The sequence below is a fragment of the Cheilinus undulatus genome, linkage group 1 (genome assembly GCF_018320785.1).
Source record: "Cheilinus undulatus linkage group 1, ASM1832078v1, whole genome shotgun sequence".
Taxonomy (NCBI): domain Eukaryota; kingdom Metazoa; phylum Chordata; class Actinopteri; order Labriformes; family Labridae; genus Cheilinus; species Cheilinus undulatus.
Window position 1 is genome coordinate 21,636,717 of NC_054865.1, and position 22,377 is coordinate 21,659,093.

Sequence of the window (22,377 nt, forward strand, 5' to 3'; positions counted from 1 at the left end):
ATTCCCCTGCCCCTGTGTCCTACTCTCTCTGCATCTTTCCTGGAATAACGATGTCGGAGCACGCACAATTCAATAATAGCCAATTAAAAATACATTTGGTAAGTCAAGAAATATGGTAGGGAGAATGGGCCAATCCATTAAGCTGTCTAACGTGTCAAACCTCTGGATCAAGGAGGCAGGAGGCCATCTCAGGGGAGAGGGCATCAGGAGGAGAACAGCACTTTGATTTCACATGTCAGCTGAGTGTTGTCTTCCCCTGCTGCTGTGGGAGCATACTCAACTCTAGTTACCTTAGAACCCTTTAGTTTTCACAATAACGTGAATTTGTCAATCTGTGTCATCATCACACCCAGTACTATACAGTGCTTTGTGTTCCTTGTATGTTTCAATTAAATTTTGTGATTTTATTGAGGAGAAAAAGAATGACGAAAAAAAATCTGATCATTTCAGGAGTTTTTTTCCACATAGAGAGAAGTAGTCATGTAAGACAAAGTATTAGGAATGCATAAAAGGAACATTTTAACAATCAAATTAGAGTTAGAATCTACAAGAAAACATTTTGAGAACAGTCAATAGAGAAAAAAAGTCAATTCTAACCTCCAATTTCCACAACTGCTGTCTGTGCAGCGATCTGCTCGCAAAGTGCACTGCAAAAAATTGCTCCTTTTTCAGTCCCACTGCCTGCACTCTGGTTCGTCTCTGACCTGTCTCAGAAGCACCCCTCTGCCCCACTTTCCCTGCTTTAATCCTTTTTTTTCTGCACTGGCCACTTTCAAACAGGAACAATTGACATAGAGCAGATTGATCCAAACAGGTGGAAAAACATGCAGAGATTTCGGTCAGCTTCAAAATGCAACACAATGCACAACGTCTATATCTGTATCAAAATCACACCACCCTAGGGCACAAGCAATAAGTCATTGGGAGGTCAGTGGGTCACAGAGCTGCTATGGTGCCGTCGATAGGAAAAAAGTAACTTTTGAGATGGAAAACACATAATTTTACATCTTTTATGGCAGTCATAAACCTTGTAACATCTTAATGAACCCACCAAAGATATAAGCAATTAGATAATGGAATCATGTCCAAATGAATGCCAAATCAACCTCAAAAGGCTAAGTACATAGAGCTGAGCTGAGCTGAGCTGAGCTGTGCGACACTTCAGACAAGCTTCCAGCGTGCAAGGTCACTTGCCTTTAGTCGAAACAAAACTGCTGCACTTCAGATTGCGGCACAGGCAGAGGATGTGGAAATTGGATTAATAACAGTAATGAATTCACAAGAAATGTCACAAATAAATGAGATTAAAGTTGTAGTAACAGAAGAGTGTATATAACAAGATCCATTCATCCATCCATTTTCACTGTTCACCATAGTCATGGTTTAGAGGGGGGTCAAGCTAATCAATCAATCTTTGTTTGTATGGCACCAATTAATAACTAAAATTAGCTTGTGAGACTTTACAAAGAGTGCAGGCATAGACCAATCCACCAACAACACCACACAAGAGTCAATGGCAGTAGAAGCTGTTCAGCATTGACAGAGAAGATTTGGCTTTTTTTTTTTTTCTTTTTCACATACTCAGGTCTGCTGCTCATCCCACAAATGCATGTTCCTTACACAAGTGGCACCATTAAAAGTACAATAAACAGGCTTTCCAACAGTATAATATTTTTGACTAAAATTGCAATTTAATTCTTCAAAATTTCTAACTTTAAACTTAAAGCTACAAACCTTTCTTTTTGTGTTCCTTCCTAATACTCTGCCATAAACTTCTTCCACAAAAGTTTAGGAATAATAGGGCATAAGTAAGGATCAGCGCTCATGCTGCTAAGGAATTTCAATGAAATGAAAATCTAAATATTAAAATAGATACTGTGTAAATATTTAAAACATATCTTCCTCTAAAGTGAGGTGGAAGAGCTGGGCAGCTGTTGAGTAATGTGCAGAATGTTGCCATGGGAGTCTTCTACTGTCTTTTCTCTGTACTGTAGTTTGTCTGTCTTTGGCTCAGCTCAGTACTGTGCAACCTGGGTGACCCCATAAGTGAACCTTCTTCCCTGATCAAAGTCTAGTTTTTCTGTGTCGATCTGAGATGTCCATCTCCGTCTGTGGTAGACTGATGGGTGGTGAATGAGGAGGGTCTGAAGGAGCTGTTGAAAACCTGTCAGTGTGAATGTGGCTCAATGGAAACTGTAGAAGAATGAGTGAAGGGGTGTGGATCGGGACACCAGAGGCATTCTTTCATTCCAGACACATCCCATTACTCCAATAATAAGCCTGTCACATCCCAAACCTGGGCCACATTTTTAAAAAATATTCCTGTCAATTCCTGTAGAATGACCTCCTCTCTTGCACAAATGTTTATAAATAATAGGGCATAGCTAGGAAAGGCACACATCTCTCTGCAGAAGGCTTACAATGGATATTAGAGCAAAAGCCAAGCCATAATAATAATAGTAATAATATCTGGAATTTATATAGCGCCTTTCAAGAAACCCAAGGACGCTTTATAAGAACACATAAGACATGGAAAAACTAAGTCAGGGGTAGGATGAGTGTAAGGTCTGGTTTAGTGAAGACTGTAGGCTGTGGTGAACAGGTGGTGCTTCAGACGTTTTTTGAAAATGTCCAGAGATGGAGCGCTACAGATGTCTGCAGGAAGAGTGTTCCAGAGGGTGGGGGCTGCAGCACTGAAGGCTCTGAAGCCATGAGGTCAAAGGAACTGCCTGCAGAGCTCAGAGACAGGATTGTTGAAAGGCACACATCAGGGGAGGCTACAAAAAAAATCTCCGGCATTGAAGGTTCCCAAGAGCATAGTGGCCTCCATAATTCTCAAATGGAAGATGTTTAGAGCAAAAAGGGCTCTTCCAAGAGCTGGATCGCCTGGCCAAACTGAGCAATCAGGAGAAGGGCCTTAGTAAGAGACGTGACCAAGAACCTGATGATCACTCTGACTGAGCTCTAGAGATCCTATGTGGTGATGGGACAAAGTTTCAGAAGGACAACCATCCTGGTAGCCCTCCACTGAGCTGGGCTTTATGGCAGAGTTTCTAGAAGGAAGCTTCTCCTCAGTGCAGAACATCTGGAAGCCAAGTTTATACATATAACATATATATTTCTGGTAATCCTTTCCTACGCCTATCTCCCAGCAAAATTAGCTTTTGCTATGAGTCAAGAAGGGACTGGAAACCAGTCATGTTTGTTGGCTCACTGATGTACTGTAGCACCATTTAGCAGTCCCTTAGTCCCATGTCATCGCTCTCCTCCTCCCTTTTAGATACAAACTGTAAAAAAGTTGTGCACTTGTGTGCTGTTTTCATTTTGTGCTTTCAGTGTGTGTGCTTGAATCTGTGTGGAGAATTTGTGGTGTGCCTGCTGTGTTTCATTCTGCTCATGATTTGTATATTGTGTTGTCAGTTTGCAATACTGTGATGCACATTGGGTTGCCTTGTGTATAAAATGTGCTTATAATACAGTTCTATTGGATTTGAATCTGGTACCACCAGGGGTTGATTTAAAGGAAAATTACAGTTTTGGAATAATAAAATTCCCATTCTATCTATGTAATGTGTGAATTTTTAGTATGCACTATGCAAAGTGTGGAAGGACATTTTGAATTATATAAATGGGCATCTTTAAGTGTTCTGTAAACTCTTTGTTCAGTGCTGAAGTATTCTGCTTGTCATGGACTCTTTCATCTGTCTCTGCTCATGTTGCAATTGCTGTCAGACTGTTGATAACCTCCTCTACTCCTGTGTTGAGTTTTTCTTTAGAAACACCACTGACTAGGAGAGAGAGCTGTAGCTATCTTGTGGTAAAGATGGAGTTTGAATTTCAACAACACTGCCAAGGGGAACTTCTCCTTTCAGCTCTGAGGGAAAACATGACAGAATAGATGTAAATGTATTAATAAGTCAAGCCCTGTTACTTCTAGCTACCTGAATGGCCATCAGCTAAACAATTCAAATCACTGTGTTGTATCACCTCTTTCACAATCCCACTGTCTCCATCCTGGAGTAACATACTCAACAGCAAGGCTGCCTTGGTCAAGAGAACAAGATCTGATCTGTGGAGAGTTGCATCATCAAAAGACCCCTAGGAGGTTGATGGAGGTGATGTCTCCAAGATGATCTGGATCTATGTTGTTGACACATATATAACATATGAACAAATTAGATCAAAGGCTGGCTCAAGCTACATTATTTTTTTTTTTCTCACATGATGGCATCATGTCAGATTATGCAACAAAAATCTTGTTCAGTCTTAGCCGACAGACTGGCCCCACATGTCATCCCAACCACTTATCATATGCTGTCATCACTACTGTTTCTGCCACAGTGTGCATAGGTAATCAGAAAGGCGGGTCGACGATTGTCAATCATAGCTGGAATAGGAGTGCCCTTTGTGATGCTAGTGGTCTTTTGCTCCTAAAGAAGAGAACATTGATGAAGAAATGATTGTAGACTCATCCTAATATATCAAGAAGAGGACAATATGGACTAGGTCTCCTTTAGATGGAAACTGAGGTATAAATGTGATAGCATGTCAAGAAAGTTGGCCCAATTAGCCTAGCTATGCTAGCTTGCTGTATGTAAACAGAAAATCCCCGGAGAGAGAGAATAAGCAGGGTGTTGTATAATGTCACTCTAGCAAATGATGATATAGACATGGAGGAAATGCTCCTGTTGGTGAGCATCAGAATACACGTCACTGACGTTAAACTAGACTGAAGATGCAGGAAAAATTCTGATATGCTAGGCTTGTTAAGTCATAGCCATTTGGCGTTGGGCGTGCTGGTATTTCACGCTGAAATAGTTTGTTAGGCTAAAACTTTAATAATAAAATGCTGCCTTTAGATGTAGTTAAATAAAATCTAATTATCACGATAGTCCAACTAAAACTGGATGTTAATAATGCATGTTAATCTATATACTATTTTGCTAAATCATTGTTCTCAAAGTCAGACTAACACACCTAGATAATCTGCACTGTAAACCCAAAAGTTGTTTGTGAGCAAATAATTTAAGTAAATACTACTTTAAAAACTAACAAACAAAGCGGTGTAAACATCTTGGAACTTGGTTAGTTTTTTTTTTTTTTCTTTTTAAAGAATTACTCTGTTCACTTTGCTGCATTTTGCTGAGAACAGTTAGTAGCATCTTTGGTTTATCTTTAAGTTTCTTTATTACTCTTAACTAATGCTGCTAGTTAACAGTAAAATGTTAAATTAACATTGATGATTTTAAATATCCTTGTTAAGTCATAAAAATATAAAAAAAAGTAAAGAGTAAATATGATAAGATAAAAAGGTCAGATATGTGGAAAAAGAAATTCATTTGTATTTTTAATTTCAAATTTTTAATCTGGTATCTCACAAATATAACTTCTATATATATTCTAAATATAACTAAGCCTCATATGTTGACCTTCTATCTCATATCTTTACCGTTTATACACATTATTTTGACTTTTAATTTCATGTTTTGACCTTATGGACTCATAAGTTTGAGTTTTATCTCAGGTTTTGTGACTTTAAACTTATCATTTTGACTTTTTCAATCTCAAAATGATTTATCATCAGTGCTGAATTTTTTTCAATCATATTTTAAAGCTTTATTTTACTTGTCTCTCAAACTCTGTAGGATCGTCAAAGAGACACTCCGAATGTTCGAGTGGGCAACCTCTACTGTCAGGAAAATGGGGCCCTAGAGAGAAACCTCATCATAGATGACCTTGCAAACCTAATTCAGGCTAAGTGTGTCATGTTTGGCTTTACATGTGCCCTCCACTTCAAATACCCAAAGTGTATGAAGAATACATTCACCTTCATTCAGCAGGTAATGCTGAACCAGGGTAAGAGCTTTTTTTTTAACCTCTGTTCTGATGTCTTGTTCTCTTTGTATTCTACTCTGATGAATTGTGTTTTATGGCTATTAAAAGTTAACTTTAAAATGCCCTGCCTTTTGTTTTCATTAGTCATCACAATATTTTGGGAATAAGTTTTAAGTTTAAACAAGTTAAAAATTATTTAATGAACTAGAAATGTGTTTGACTACACTTAAGAAAATTAGTCATTGTTACTTAAAATACTAAGTTGAGAATTAGTCCCACTAATAATGAAGACCTTTAACCACGTCCTTCAGGAGGGAGAAATTCCACCCTCTTTGAGGGAGGCAACTATCTCAGTTATCCCAAAAGAGGGGAAAGATAGATGAGAATGTGGGAATTACCGACCAATATAGTGTCCTCAACTTAGATTATAAATTGTTCACTTCTATTTTTGCCCACAGATTGGAGAGGTTGTTGCCTGACCTCATTAATTTAGACCAAATCGGCTTCATTCATCACAGACAAACAACCGATAATATCAGAAGAATTTTACACATCCTAGGACAAATACAAAAGAACAAAACTCAAGCAATTATAGCGAGTCTAGATGTGGAGAAGGATTTCGACTCTGTTAGCTGGACATTCCTGTACAAGGTGCTTAGGAAGTTTGGCGATATACAATAAACCCTCAGCCCGTGTCAAGGTTGATGGCGATCTTTCTGAGGCCTTTATTTTGAAACATGAGTGCAGACAAGGCTGCGCAATCTCGCCCCTCCTCTTCAATTTACCAATAGAAGCTCTGGGTCAATTAATAAGACAAAATCAGAATATTAAGGGGATTACATTGTCAGGAGTTGAACACAAAGTAGTAATGTTTGCTGATGATGTGCTGGTCTGCCTGGGGGAACCAGAGAGATCATTTGGTGAATTGATGTCTATCCTGAGTGATTTTGGTAAATTATCTGGCTACAAAGTAAATATTTCAAAAACTCAGGTGATGGTACTTAACTATACACCCCCTGGCGACTTTACGCAAGGAAATCAAGGTCAATTGGGAAAACGAGACTATCAAATATTAAGGGATTCATCTGACTAAGAACCTCTCAGGGCTCTTCTGGGCAAACTATGAGCCAATATCCTCTAGCATAAAAGCAGACTTACACAGATGGAACCTGATCCCCTCAATGAGCCTTAGCGCTAGTTAAGATGAATGTGCTACCACGCCCACTTAACCTTTTCAGGAATTTGCCTATAGAGGTGAGTGAAAATCAATTTAGGGAGTGGGACAAATGGATCTCCAGATTCGTCTGGCAGGGCCGGATACCAAGGATTAAATATGCCACCCTTCAGCTTGCCAAGGAAAGGGGAGGGCTGGGCCTCCCTTGTCTAAGGAATTACTACATTGTTGCACAAATAGCTCCCATTTTATACTGGTGCAATGAAACATATTTAGCTAAATGGAAGGAGCTAGAGTCCAGTCTATCCACTCAGTTCCCAATCCAAGCTGCAATAGCTGACAAGAGCTTAATTGGACATTTGGTAAAACTGGGGAACCCTTGGATGACTCACACCCTTCAAGTCTGGCAAAAGGTGACCAATACATGGGAGATACATAGAATGCTGAGAACGTTCAGAAAGTTTGCTTATAACACAGATTTTATTCCCAATAGACTCAACTCCAGCTTTAAATCATGGAATATGTTTGGTCTCACAACTTTCCTTTCACTTACTCATAGAAACACTGTGTGCAGCTTTGAGGCCCTGCGGGACAAGCATGGCCTGGCATATTATATACCACTTGCAATTACTCTTATATTGACCAGGAATGTAAACTGACCGACTTTTCAGATTTTGAATCACAATTTCATCACATTTTGAAAAATGACGTGACCACAGTTCCTTCTAGGTCCACTTCAAAACTGTACAAAGCCCTTTCGAATGCCAACAATAATAACACTCTGTACATTAAAGATAAATGGGAAAGGGAATCAGGGATTGTGCTTTCTGAGGAGGCTTGGGACAACATATGGTTCTTCCAGTGGACAACTTCTAGCTCCTCGGAATGGAGAGAGCATTGCTGGAAGAACATTATCAGATATTTTAAGACACCATATCAGGAGAATTACGAAGGTGCAATGTTACCATGCTGGAGGCAGTGTGGCTCGACAACTGCTAACCACTATCACATTTTCTGGGACTGTCCCAAGCTAAAAGTCTTCTGGAAAGGTATCCAGACTTCATTAAATACAGTCTTTAATACTCAATTTTTGATGCCTTTTGATGCCTACACACTTCCAGTACATAGTTCTGTGCTAAATGTTCTTTATCTTATTAAGTTGTATCAGAATTCTCTCTAAGTGAATTTATGAGCCCCTTCCAGCTCTGTCTATTCTGTGTAGTTTATCGGCACGGTCCTTATTTCTACGACCACGTTTCCACTTATGTTACTCCACCACAAGTCTTGTGAAGTTTAATCTAATAGAGGAGATTTGGTTGCGCAAGGTTGGGCGAAGGCCGACCCTGGATCTGGGACTGATCTCTCTCTGGACCCCCGTGCCCTGGTGGCTGGTGAAGCACACTTTCTGGACTCAAAACATAAAACTGGAAGGTCATTTGTTTTCGTTTTTTCAAATGAAGTCATGCTGATGTATTTTTTTTTGTCCTTTCTGAATAAAAGATACAATTTAAAAAAAAAAATACTAAGTTGAATGGTTGACAGTAGGAAGTTGATTTACACAACAAATTTCAAGTCTAAATAAATTGTCATTTAGTAGATTCACTTAAAAAGTTAAGCCCAGTCCTTTTAGAATGGAACTTGAGTCTACTTGAAATAAATAATTAGTAATTTCATTACTCAAACCATTTAAGTGCAATCACTTGCCTCAAATTTTTTAAGTCAACTTATCCGGGTTTACAGTGTGGTTGGAAATTAGTCTACCCATACACGTATAATCCTCAACCTGTAAATCTCACCTGTAAGATGTTAAGTTGTTCATTTGCTCACCATCTCACACAAGCTCCAAAGTAATTAGCTAAAAGGTGGCATATCACCTTCACATAGTGGAGGTGCTTTTATCAATATGTATATTTTTCTTTAAAGCTTGCACACTAAGACAAGGACAGAAGACCTGTTAACTACCCTGCATGCTATAACTGTAACTTAACTAAGCTGTGCATGTAATTGTTATAGGTGTGCTACATTCACTACTTGCAGCTATAGTTGGTGAGATCTGTATCCATCCATCCATCCATCCATTTTCTACATTGATATCCCTTTAAGGTTTTGGAGGGCTGCAGCCTTTCCCAGCTGTCCCTGGGCAAGAGGCAGGCTACACCTTGGGCTAGTGGCCAGTCAATCACAGGCCATTCACACAGACAAACAACCAGGTACGCTCACACTCACACCCATAGCCAATTTAGAGTCACCAGTTAACCTAACGGGCATGTCTTTGGTCTGTGGGAGGAAGCTGGAGTACCCAGAGAGAACCCATGCGTGGAAAAAGCATGCAAGCTCTGCACAGAAAGGCCCTCTCTAAGATTCGAACAAGGAACCTTCTTTCTGTGAGGCAAGAAGCTGCGAAGCCTCGAGATCAGTATCATCAGGTCAACATTGTAAAATATAGTGGTAGTTTGACCTGTCTAACAGAGCCCATAAAATCCTCTTTACAACATTTTCTTGAGCTAGCTCTATTTTTTGGCTCCAGTGTGAAGAAGCTCCAAAGCAACAATAACATAGCCTTTCAATTTTTTTTGTTTTTATTTATTTTTTTTTTTTTATGTGAAGGGTCTTAAATCACAGCTGCACATGGGAGCAGTCATTTTGGTTAAATGGAACTCAACACTTTCATACATTGAGTAAAACCAGTGATAATGGCCTGCTCTTCCTTCTTATCTGCTTGAAAGTGTGTCCCTTTAGGCCAGTCATTTCAAATAACTGATGCACTGGCTATGACAATGAAGTTTTATGTTTATCAAACAGAATGTGGAGCCGCATTACAATCACTCCTGACTTATTAATTTCTTTTTAGTGTGTCCAAGTTGCCCAAAATCCATTGTTACTTGATTTAGGCGATGGCTGAGTGTACTCATGACTTGCAACCAACCAGCAAACAGAGGCCAAAGCTGATAGGAATACCATATTTCATCTGTATATGTTCATATAAAACCAGCATTGTTATCTTGATTCCCACTCCCATCTGCTCTTGTTGACTTTTTTCCTCTTCTTGTCCCAGTCATGTGATTTGTAGTGAAATCCATTCCTGTCCTGCTGGAGTCCCATAGGAATCCTGTGACTCCCTAAAAAATGTTATCCTCCAAATGGGTGAAATACAGCTGGAAAGGATGTGCTTGTGACACTGAAGTGTAAATACAGACTTGTGAACATTCGTATAGAGGATGCTTGCACAGTTGTGTCTGTGCTAAGGAAGTTTGCAGACACCCATTTTAATGCCTATACTTGGTGAACTCAGTAGAAAGTTCGACGTTCTCTGGTGGATTTCTCTAAGGAGACATATACTGCTGTAGAAAACCACATTGCTACCTCAAAGCAAACCTACCCCAAAATATTTACTCTAAATAATAAACTAAAACCGCACCATGAGGAACATTGAAATCTGGCCATGTTTTCTAATGACTAAGGTCTTCATGTGTTAAAACAGATGCTCTGTGTCCAAATAAATTACTGCCAGAGAAGCTTGATTTTTCGGCTTAGTACTGGAAAACTGGGCAAAGCTAAGATGCCACATGTACATGGGCTAATGTTCTTCTTGTCTTTGAACTGTTCCCAGGATAGGAGCCCAGAGGCCTCATGAATTCATGAGTTCATATTGGAATAAAAACAACAACATACAGACGACATATTGCTTTGCCTGTCCGAGGTTGACTTACTGCTCATTTGGTTCCTGTTTCAACATAATGCTGATGAAATGGTTGGATATACAATCAGCAGTTTTCGTGGGGTTTTATTTTGACCAGATGCTCTGTGACTTCCTGCTTGGGTGGATCTGCTCTGTTCAGCTTGCTGGTGCTTCTGGCACATGATGCTGCATGTACTGTGGAAACAAGTATTGACCAGAAAGGGTTTGATAAGTTCGCTGTGCCAACCGCACAACCCTGTGGAAATTTCAGTCTAAAAGGTTTCAGCCATTCAGGATGCTCACATATTCAGTGATTCCTTTCATACCTACAGCTGGCACTCAATAGAAAAAGTCACAGTGATATTTTGATTGTAAAAACATTTATTCTACAGGAATTTGATGCAAGCTGCTGTCTGAATCGACCTTTTGGTTTTCAAAGGGCCTGCCTTTGCTTGTGATTTTGAATTTATAATATTGGATTGATTGCTATGACATTTGATACAGACATTCATGCTACCCAGAGGATTGCTTGTAATAACACTGACTGTACTTTAATATGAATTCATTGAATACTTTGGTACAACACATACCTGTGAAGCTAATGATGTTTACTCTCATAATTGGTTGCAATTTATGTTAAAGCTCCTGTGAGGATTTTTGTTCTGTTTATGAAACCAGTTCAAATTGATACTAATGTGTCTCAAAGGCCAACAACAGCAAAAGAGGCATGAGCGATGAAACTCATCATGTTGAAAAAGTTGTTTTATGTGCTTGTCGCTGCCATGGGGAAGGTGTCAGATGAGGCAACTGACATTTTCTTTGCCCAGGATTCAGCATGAGCTGCATGTTGGGCATTATAAAAGAAAACAAATAATAAAAGGACTAATTTTTGGACTAATCAACAAGAATATGCTGTTTGAAATGGCAGTAAATGATTCTTCAGCAAGCTCCACAATGACACTGTTACAGGTGTGTCAGAGGTCTGCTTGGTTCCCAGCCTTTCTTCCTTAAGGATCCCCCAACAGAGTTTACACTAGAACACACATAGAATATACATACTAGATACACTTTCCAGAATTTCAGCCATATAAAACAACCTCCAGTTGTATGGTTTAGATAGCCTAAATAACCATTAAGTTATAATAAAAGCCTTTTGACACATAAAGAACACAAATGCTTTGAGGTTCAGCATCATGTCTGCACCAAAGCCTAAAAATGAGCCCTAGAAACACTGCCCTGGTAACAGCTTGCTACTGAGGCTCCTGTTTCAGACTACACTCATCCAATCCACCAAACAACACCAAACAAGAGTCAATGGCAGAATAAGCTGTTTAGCATTGGCAGAGAAGATTTAACTTTTTTTTTTTCTTTTTTTTGTGGGGTGGGGGGGGGGGGCGCACACCCAGAAAACTCAGCTCTGCTGCTCATCCCACAAATGCATGTTCCTTACAAATGTGTCTCAATTCACAAGAGAAATAAACATGTTTTCCAGCAGTATAAGGTTTATAGCCAAAAAGCATTGTTACAACAAAGAAATAATCTACCAAAACACTCACTTCCCTACTTTTTGTGCTGTTAATAAATGTATGCTAGTTTAGACCCTAAACTTCAATCCCTAAAACACACGAATAAAGTTTGAAAATGAACAGGATAAACGAGTTTCTGACCTTAAAACAGATTTTAGAGTACAGTGAATGATGATGAATAAAGAAAACGATTTCAGCTGATGTAGATCTTCTGGTCCAGCTTTAAACTTCACCAACTCATTTGCTCAAAAAGCCAATATTTACAGCTGATATAGGCAGTTTTAATAGCCAAAATATTAGTTGTAAATATCAGAAGAAATTCTCATATCTGCCAATTTTGATAATTCACTTAGCTTCACATAATTCTTTTTAAGATTACGTTTTGGGCATTTGCCTTTATTCTGATAGGATAGCTGAAGACAGACAGGAAATACTAAACCAGCTCCCAGTGATTCACTTTTAAGGTGTTGTATAATTAAATTAAAATGCTTCCATACCATAGATTTTTCCTGCTTTGATTTCAATATTTTTAGACTTCCCCAAAGACAATTTTTGTATGACTTCCACCGTGTTAGTCAAATGAATATTCACCATCTGAATTAGCCATGTGCTGAGTTACGTAGACAAACATCAGCAATGAACAGGAAGTAGAGTACCACTCAAAGGAAGAAGACCCATGGAATGATGTTGAGTTTATATAGAGGGTCTCTCTGCAACACATATTTCTATGTAATGTAATATCCAAGATGGAATTTGGCTACTGTCATTTTTCCAGACACTTTCAGTTGATATCTTTATCAACAGGACAGCTACATGTGAATGCAGCCAAGAGGCAGTAAATGCTAAACTCTACCCCACTCTTATCTAAAAAAATCTGAGCCCCCCAGGCTCCACAAGAAGAAAGTGATATAGTAGGGTTAAAAATTAACATAAATTTAAGTTTTTTTCTTGGCAGATGAGGCCTACACATGCTTTATCTTGCAGTAAGTACTTTGTACTCATTATCTAGTGAGTGTTTTATCATTATTATAGTTAATATGTATACATTTCATTTGGAGGGTCTTGTCCTGCCTGCCATCTAACTTTATAAAGAAAATATTGTTTTGTTTTATATTATTTGCCACTTTTAGTCTTTATACATGTTCTTCCTCTTGTTTTCAGTTGGATGCCTACTACTTACCTGCTTGAAACCCCAGATATACACATCTACGTCAGTGCTATACCACTTGCCTGTGACTGTTAGCATCGATCTCAAAGTTTTATCGAGTATCTCTGCCTCTTTCACAGAACTTTTAATCCTCAACAAAGCAGAGTCCTAAGCTCAGATCTTTACCTGCAGCCATTTTTGCCTCTCCTAGGTCTAGACTAAAATCAAAAGGTCATTAGGGGATTTCCCTCAGGGTCGCTTGTAATGGCGATCCAGTCATTATGGAACAAGCAGGAGATCAGTGAGGAGATCAAGCAACTCAAATCAGTACCTTTTTACAGCATCAATAGGTACAATTCTTTCTACCTAATCCACACTATACTGTTAAGTCCATCTCAGGGGTTTTTGATCGATATGATTCAGCGGTTGCTTCAATAGTCTCTGGACTTTTGCTGCTTTTAGCAGCTCAGCAATGACATATTTCACCAGTAATGAAGTATTATTGCATTAATTCAGTATTTGATTGGGTGTTAAACTTTAGTGCTGTGATAAATTTTCAGTCGAGCTCTGCTTTAAGTCAAGTTTTCGGAGTTAATTGCAATGAGATTGCATACAGCTGAGGACTGTGTGGGCTGACCCTGTGTTTGAACATCTTCGCATCTTTGTGAATACAGTATAACAATTGTTAGTGTATAATTGTGTATGAAGAAATAATCTTTTGTTGAGATGGGAAAAGGAAAGGAAAAGATTTGATAGGGTTCTTTCTTGATGCACAATTGAAGGACAGTCATTGTTACAGCAGCTGACAAGTGCAAGAGTTTCTAAAAGACAGTAGAGCGAACATTTGAACTTGTATTTGAATTTGTATTCTTGTATATATGTCATGTTTCTTTGTGGCACAGCAGCACTGCTCTAATATGTGCATTGGACACACTGACACTTTGAAACCCCTGTGATGACCCTGTCCTTGGTGCCAATTACTCTGAAGGGAGCCGATGGTTAACAACTGTGTAATCGCTCATCCAAGTTTGATTCTGTCTATTACATTTATGGTACTTCACTCTTAACAGGGACTGTCTTCTGGAAACTGATGGTTTCCAATGCTTTGACAAAGTTCACAACATGCAATTCCTATACAGCAGTGACCCTTGTGTACCATACAAATACTGAAGAAGTATTAGATGAAGCCAGAGAATGAGCCACATTTTTGGGCATGGGCATTTTTTAAAAAACAGATTTTTTTTCTGTGCATTTTGGCCTTTTGTGCTGATGCAAATTACATTTTTGGTCACTTGAAATGCACATATTAAAAAAATTGCAGGGCAAAGATTTTTAAAGCCTTACTCTACAGTGTGTGTGAAGGAGAGGAAAACTGAGTTTTGGGCTCATTTTGTCAAACTGTGAGCTGCTTTTTCCTGTTTGCAGTCAGAATTTTTTTTTGTAGTGAAGATTTTGAAGACTTTCTGTCACAGGATGATTTTTTTTTTCACTTTTTGGTCCCCAAGAGATGAGAGAACAAGTCTGTGAAAAAAGGTCTGAGTCATTATTGATTTCTAGGGGTGTAACGTTATCAGTAATACCGTGGTACCGTGGTAACAGAAGCATCTAAATACCGTCCCGGACATGTGACGGTTTCAAACTGTATGTCTTCTGGGCAGAAAGTGTAGTTATTTAGTGGAGCAGTGCTAATGGACATTGGAACTACAATGCAACTGCAGATGCACAATATACATTTGGATATATACTTTTTCTAGAAAAAATAATAAATGGCTGTCACAGTACCATGCATATCATGCATATAGCATTAGTTCAGACAGGCCATGGAATCAAGTGCTGCCACAGTTTAGATCAGCTGATGTCCTGCAAGCCCTTATTAGCTGACGACCAGCTGATTTGCTCTAAGCATGCCATTGGCTGCCATATTTAAACTGCTCTTGCCTGGCTATGATCTGCCACACTCTCTGAAAGCTGCTCTTGCAACCCTCCTCCACCCCAGCTCCTCCTCTATGCCTTGTCTGACTTAATCAATGTCATTCTGTTGTTAATGATGCCTGCTCTGCTCTGGGTCTTTGCTGCTTCCCTCCCCTCCTTAGACGTTCCTTATCGGCATAGGAAGTGTAGAAACGTGTGCTGTCCCTGCTTAATGCTTTCCACGTTGGCTCATGGAAGGGCAGGGGGGGATCCCAGAGCATGCGCACTGCCAAACTTAAATAACATCAATAAATGTAAATTAACAACTGCTTATAAAGAAATATTTATAGCTGCAAATCATGTGATCTAGAATGGCCATGGGAACTACAGTGCAACTGCAGATGCATGGAGTAACAAGGAAGAACCGAGTGGCAAAGTTTTTGAGACTGTGGACGCTCCAATGACTTTATAAAATCTGACATGTGGAAACATTTTGACTTCCTGGTGTCAAGAAATGAGAAAGGAGAAAAAGTGACAGACAAAAGACAGTATGCAGACACTGCCAGACCGCAGCGACACACTTCATGGGGAATATGAGTAACATGAGGAGCCACTTGATAAATCATCATCCCAAAAAGATTTCGCAGAGATCCGAGGAGCAAATTTTGGCCAGGCCAAAAGACTGAAAATGCTTTATATGTTTAAGAAGTATCATGAAAATACAGATCATTATCTGTCATATCATAAATAAGGAAAATAGTCACACATGTTCCTGAAATCACACCAATGAAGTAGTCATGCAGTTTTGGCGGGGGGGGGGGGGGGTCAGTTAGGTGTTCATGAAGTGAGAAAGTGCTTTTGACAATGCATTTCATCCAAAGCATAACTATTATAATTATGAATTTTACATAATTCCTTGGCAGTTTTGAGGATGTAAAATGTTAGTAATTTTCATAACTTTTTGTCAGGTATGACTTAAGATTTTTCCAAATTTTCAAGGGTACCTTAACAGAAAAATTTTGAGAAACACTGGTTCAGGGAACCATCATGCTGGGTTCTAGAATTGCCACAAGTCTCTGGTCGTGCTGCAGATGTCCCAAAGGCCTGAAAACTGCCAGTGGTCTCCAGGTGTGTGACCAGGGGTGAAAAGGCCTGGGAAAAGAGATGCTGTTGAGCCTGACTAGCAGCTGAGGAACACGTGTCTACATGTGTCAAGCTTGACTCTGGCTGCCTCCTGCCCCTCCCAGCCCTGGGTTAGGGCACACTGGGCTCCGTGATGACGCCTTAGCGCCAACATGGCTGCAACAGCTCTGTATATACAATGGATTTACAGTAGTTTTGTTGAACTAATCTGTAATTTTATTACCCAGTTAAGATAGTACAACTTTAGATCATGAAACCTTCTCTTTGTTGTGGCAGGTGCTTATCAGGGATTGTAAGCATAATTGTAAGCATAGTTTGATTATCTCACTTAATGATTACGTTGTCCTTTTAATCATTAAAATTCATCTTTACAAGGATTTTAGCTGGCACACACCTTACCCATTTTTGCTTTCCAGAAGAAGATAGTTCTTTGTGGATCATTAGTACTTGTTTGTACTGTAGGATGACATTTTTCAGCAGTGTTTCCTGTCAGCCTGGAGGACTTCTTCTTCTGTCTCAAGGCTATGATGAAAGGTCAGTGGTGGGCTAACTGAGGCAAGGGTTAGAGGGAGAAAAAACACACAAATCAAGAATAACAGACCATAGGCTGTGTGACCACACAGAGATTTAATAACAGTCCAGCAGGCACAAAGGCAGCGTGGCCGCAGGGGAGAGGAAGGAGGGGAGAAAATAGAAATAAACATGCTCGTGGGAATTTATCACACAACTCCCTTTATCCAAAAAACCTTGTTGTTTACTCTGCTGTGGGGCTGGGATGTTGATGTAAAAGAATTAAGGAGATACATGTGGCTTCTTTATTAGATCATCCATCAGCTCAATAATGCAGGCAGATTACTATGACATAACTTTATGTGCTTTTTTGTTTTACTCTGGAGAGACTAGACACTTAATATCATGTTTCCACACTAAAAGATTTTTCTTCAAAGTTGGCAGTATTAAGACAGAAACTCTGTTGCCAGAAATCCATTGATCACAACCACACATGGACACAAAAAATAAAAGTGATTACCAAATTTTCAAATGTGCACTCATCTGTGCAGCTACAGTCATTTTTACAATCTTAAAAAGTCTTTAAATCTGTCTAAGCGCTAAAATGAGTTACAAAAAATGTTGCACAATGATCAGGATGTAATCAAGCATCTTTTTCTACTTTATTTCTATTATTGCAAGGTATTCAGCTGATTACATTTCTTTGTACCAAGGTGAAATTTGTTTCCTTTCTGTCCTCCTTGTCCTTCATTTTTTTGGCATCTGATTCCTCCTGCAGTTCTTCACACTCATTTTCACAGGCTTCACACAATGCAGGCGAGGTTGTGTTTATGAATCCATTGTTATGTGCGCGCATCGATTGCAAAAAAAAAAGCTGCAAAGATTTTGTCGCTTGCATAAATTCCCTAAATGCTGTTTTGAAAAGGAGAACAGCCAAAATGTTCCAAATTGTCAGGAATCGATCAAAGATTCACAGAAGGTGGAAATGCATCAGTCAGGGGCCAAATGTATTATAAACACAGTGGATATAAAACGTGACAGCCTGTTATTAGAATCATATCTCCCCATTGTTGTCAGACAGAAAAATCTTTTTGCCAACAGTTGTAACAACAGCTTGGAAGAGCACAGTGTCTCTTCCTTTTAATTTGGTTTCTCCTTCAAAGCAGCACAACGAGTGTGACTCTCGCCGATGAGAGCCGCATGTTCACCGCGCCTTTTGCCAAAGATGCTTTCATGCCGTTACCTGGCAATGCTGAGACATCAGAGACCCAGCTGAGTTAATCCTGGTTTCACTGATTCTTTCAACATCACCTCTGTCTCCCTTTGTCTATCAGACCAAAATTTATTTCTTTCATACTCAGAGTAACTCAGGACATCTGCTCAAACACTGTTCAAGGTTCAGTTTGAAGCTCATCAACAATAATCAGACTTTTTCATAATGCACTGCACCTTTATTTCTCCTCATTTCTGAGCTAAGTAATGAGAATTTGCCCTCTATTTATTTGACTTTGGCTGATATTCAATTGAAACAAACCAACAACAAAGTTAAATGATGAATGAAGACATGAGTACAAGCCTATTTTTAGGGGATCAGTAGTGCATTCATCTGCAAAAATAGCTGGGAAATAAATAGATTAAACCTCTAGAGTAAAATCTGGAGGTAAATAACAATGCAAACCTACCTGGTGAAGTATCCCTTCTAGACACATGTGATCCATCAGGTCTTGTTGTGCATCTGATTGCCAGGTACTGAGTTTACATCCCAAATACGTTGCAAATACAACTTAAGCCTCTGGGAAAATGCTTTACTTCTTACAGGGTAGCCAGTAGTATTAACCTTAAAAATAATGAGCCCTTTCTAAGGGTACACTCACACTGCATAGAGGATCGAGCTCTGCCTCTTTTCTGTATTTGTCAATCACAGGATCCACATCCCTGCAGAGCAAGTGCTTTTGAGACTTTGATACTGTTTTTTGCTGATGATAATTTAGTTTTTGTTTAGTGTTTTAATCATAAATGTTTGAGTTAAACTAATGCGTATCTTCATATATTATCAAAATCACATATCTGGTTCATTTTGGGGGCTTTTGCATCCCTGGAAACAGGGATGAGAGAGTGGGCAATGAGATGTGGTAACAGAGCCACAGGCCGGACTTGAAACCAGGCCACCTGAGTGCACAGGGAGCTACCTAACCACTTGGCCAGAGGTCATTGTGTGCAAGGGCAAGATTTTCTTTTGCCAGACTTTAAAAGGTACTAAAATAAGTTTTTAAGTATCAACAGAGAAATCAGACCCTATAGCCTATAGGAAATCAAAATATTTGAGCTACATACGTCTAGGACAGCAATGTTGTCTATTACTATCGCTAATATGCTACATCCTGATTGTAGCAACTCAGGCTTTTGTCCAGATTCTCAGGCAGGAAAAATCTCACTCTCCTGAGCCTGAATTAGTTATTATTATACCAGGAGATTTTGATGTCTAATAACTATCTGTTTAACACGCAATGTATTTATTTCTAATGGCTGACACATGGATTTCTGTAAAAAAATGGATCAAATATGAAGTCATTCCTCATAAAACTGTTGCAGTCTTGATTGTTTTGGGGTTGATTTGATAGATGTAGGAATTAAAAACAAAAGATACTCCACACATACTCTTCCTCTTCCTTTTCTGAGTGTAATCACCTGATATGGTCCCCAGGCTGCCAGTTGATTAACATTGCACTAGACAGTTTCACCCAATCATTTTTACAGTTAAGTAAAAAAATGTAAAAACTTTTCATTCCTGTTTACTTTGGGTTCTGTAGAATTAACTCTATCAAAAACAACCTGAGCAACAGCATGGAGCCATACACACCTCATGTTAAGATGTGGGTTTTGACAGCAGAAATAAACATATTCACGGCCTGGTTGAAAAAGCAGGGTGGGATTAGTAAAAGCCGTTTTAGGCACACACTGTACAGGGGTTGAATTTTTTATAGGACATCCATGCTGGGTAAAATAAGGATACTGAGTTGTGCAAAATTAGGAGCATGATTGATGAAAGCCTCCAAGCTGTAGCCGTTTGTCAGGAGGCTTAAGAGTCACCTCAGCTTCCCCTCTGTGTCTTATTATTAGGTCGACCAAAATTTAGTTTGGGACACAGTTTTCAATATTGCAGCTACCATTAATTGGACTTAAAAGCCCTCTGTGCCAACTCATTGGCTGATGACACCTAGGCCCTGTCTTAATGTGCCTATGATGTCCCTGCCCAGGATGGTTTTATCATGTAATGCTAATCGAGGATACCCAAAGCATGGCCATGTTTACACCCCTGCTTTTGAGAAGCCTTTTTGTAACAATTTACTTTTTTTCCTGGGAGCACCTAGGTCAAGGTTAAGAGTTTGGTTTGTTATTCCCTGCCACAAAGCTATATTTAATAGCGCTGATACTTTTGCAGTAAAAATGAATTAGGGTGAATTATGTGCTGAACATTTCTGCTTTTTTAAGCATGAAATATTGTATGTGAATGTGCTTTGTTGATATTGTTGCTGGCGAAACGCAGCATGTCTCATAATATATGCTATTTGTCTAGTCTTGCCTGCTGTGTGTAGGGGGGCAAAAACTGACCCTTTTGTTCCTTTTTTACAAACTTGTTGACTAGTGTGATGCATGTATATACTCAATGTGACTGCTCTGTCACAGATCAAACAGTTGAAGTGATTTACGGGTGTAAAATTGTTCCTTAGAAAAATCCAGTGATTTGGGTAAGATCCAGTTCACTGTGCACAAAGCCTCCTGTACTCAAATCTACAGGTGTTTGAAAAGCTGATGTTAACATCTTTAATAGATAAACATCTAATGCCCTAGCACCCCAGGACCCCCTATAGACCATTACACCAACAGGGACTATGTGATGTATTCAAATGCATGTATTTAGGCCCTCCTTTGCAGCTAAACTAGCTTTAACTCTTCTTGGAAGGCTTTCCACAAGATTTTGGAGTGTTTCTGTGTGAATTTGTGCCCATTCATTCTGTAGAGAATTTATGAGGCCAGGCACTGATGTAGGACCAGAGGGCCTGGCTCACAATCTCTGTTCCTGTTCATCCCAAAGGTGCTCTTTGGGGATGAGGTCAGGGTTCTGTGCAAGCCAGTCAAGTTCTTCCATTCTGAACTCATCAAACCAAGTCTTTATAGTCCTCACTTTGTGCAATGGGGCACATTCATGTTGGAATAGAAAAGGGCCTTCCCCAAACTGTTGCCTCAAAGTTGGAAGCATAGCATTGTCCAAAATGGATTGATATGCTGAAGCATGAAGTTTGTCCTTCAATAGAGATAAGGGGCCCAGCCTAGCTCCACAGTCTAGAGTCAGTGTGTGTTACACCATTTCACCCAGTCCTTGGCATTGGATTTGGTGAAGTGAGGCTTGCATGAAGCTGCTCTGCCATGGAAACCCATCCATAAAGCTCCTGTTGCATCCGTCCTGTTTTGTGCTTACATTAATGCCAGAGGGAGTTTTGAGTGCTTCAGCTATGTAATCAGCAGAGTGTGTGTAAATTTTAGGAATTATGTGCCTTAGCAGTCGTTGACCCCGCTCTGTGATTTTATATGGTCTTCAGCTTCAGTGGCTGAGTTGCTGTTGTCCCTAAACTCACTTTCTAGTAATGTCACTTAGAGTTGACTGTAGAATATCAAGCAGGGATGAAATTTCATGAACCACTTAATTGCAAAGGTGGCGTCCATCACAGTACCATGCTTAAAGACACTGAGCTCTTCAGAACGACCCATTTTATATCATACATTTTTGCAAATGACGACAGCATGGAGACACATGAATTCAATAACTAACAGATATGGCCATATACTTTTGTCCATATAGTGTATTTTTTGGATGCAGTGTTCTGTAAAATTGACTAATAATTTAAATTGGCAAACCAACCAACCCTAGATGTCAAACACAGCAGAGAAAATGGACAGAAGAAAAGACAAAGAAGCTGTCAAACCAGGTGGATCTCAATTCATAACTTACATAAGTCTGATGTTTCGATCAAGAGAGAAATCAAAAGGCTCAAAAATAGCCACCATCCCTCAGCTTCTGTTAGTGTGAAGAAAAGAAAATTGTCTAATTTAATCAGAACTTTTTGACATTGAAGTGAAATCATTTTGATACCACAAAAACTGTGAAATCTCGGCCCACAGTAGTGGTTTGCAGGAGGTCTTTTTTCAGCATATGGCTAAAGCTGCTTTTTAAGCCTCAGTCTCTGAAGCATTAGGCAATTATGGACACCTGTTATTGAGTTAATTGCGCAATTAACTCATCCATCATTAGAATAAAAAAGGTCACCTAAATGACTGTATATTTACACCTACCTATGGGAGGGAAATTGGTGCACGCAGGTGTTTTTATATCACGGATAGTATTAGCAAAGCATGAGTAAAGACATCATCCATCTGTTAATAAGTTACATAA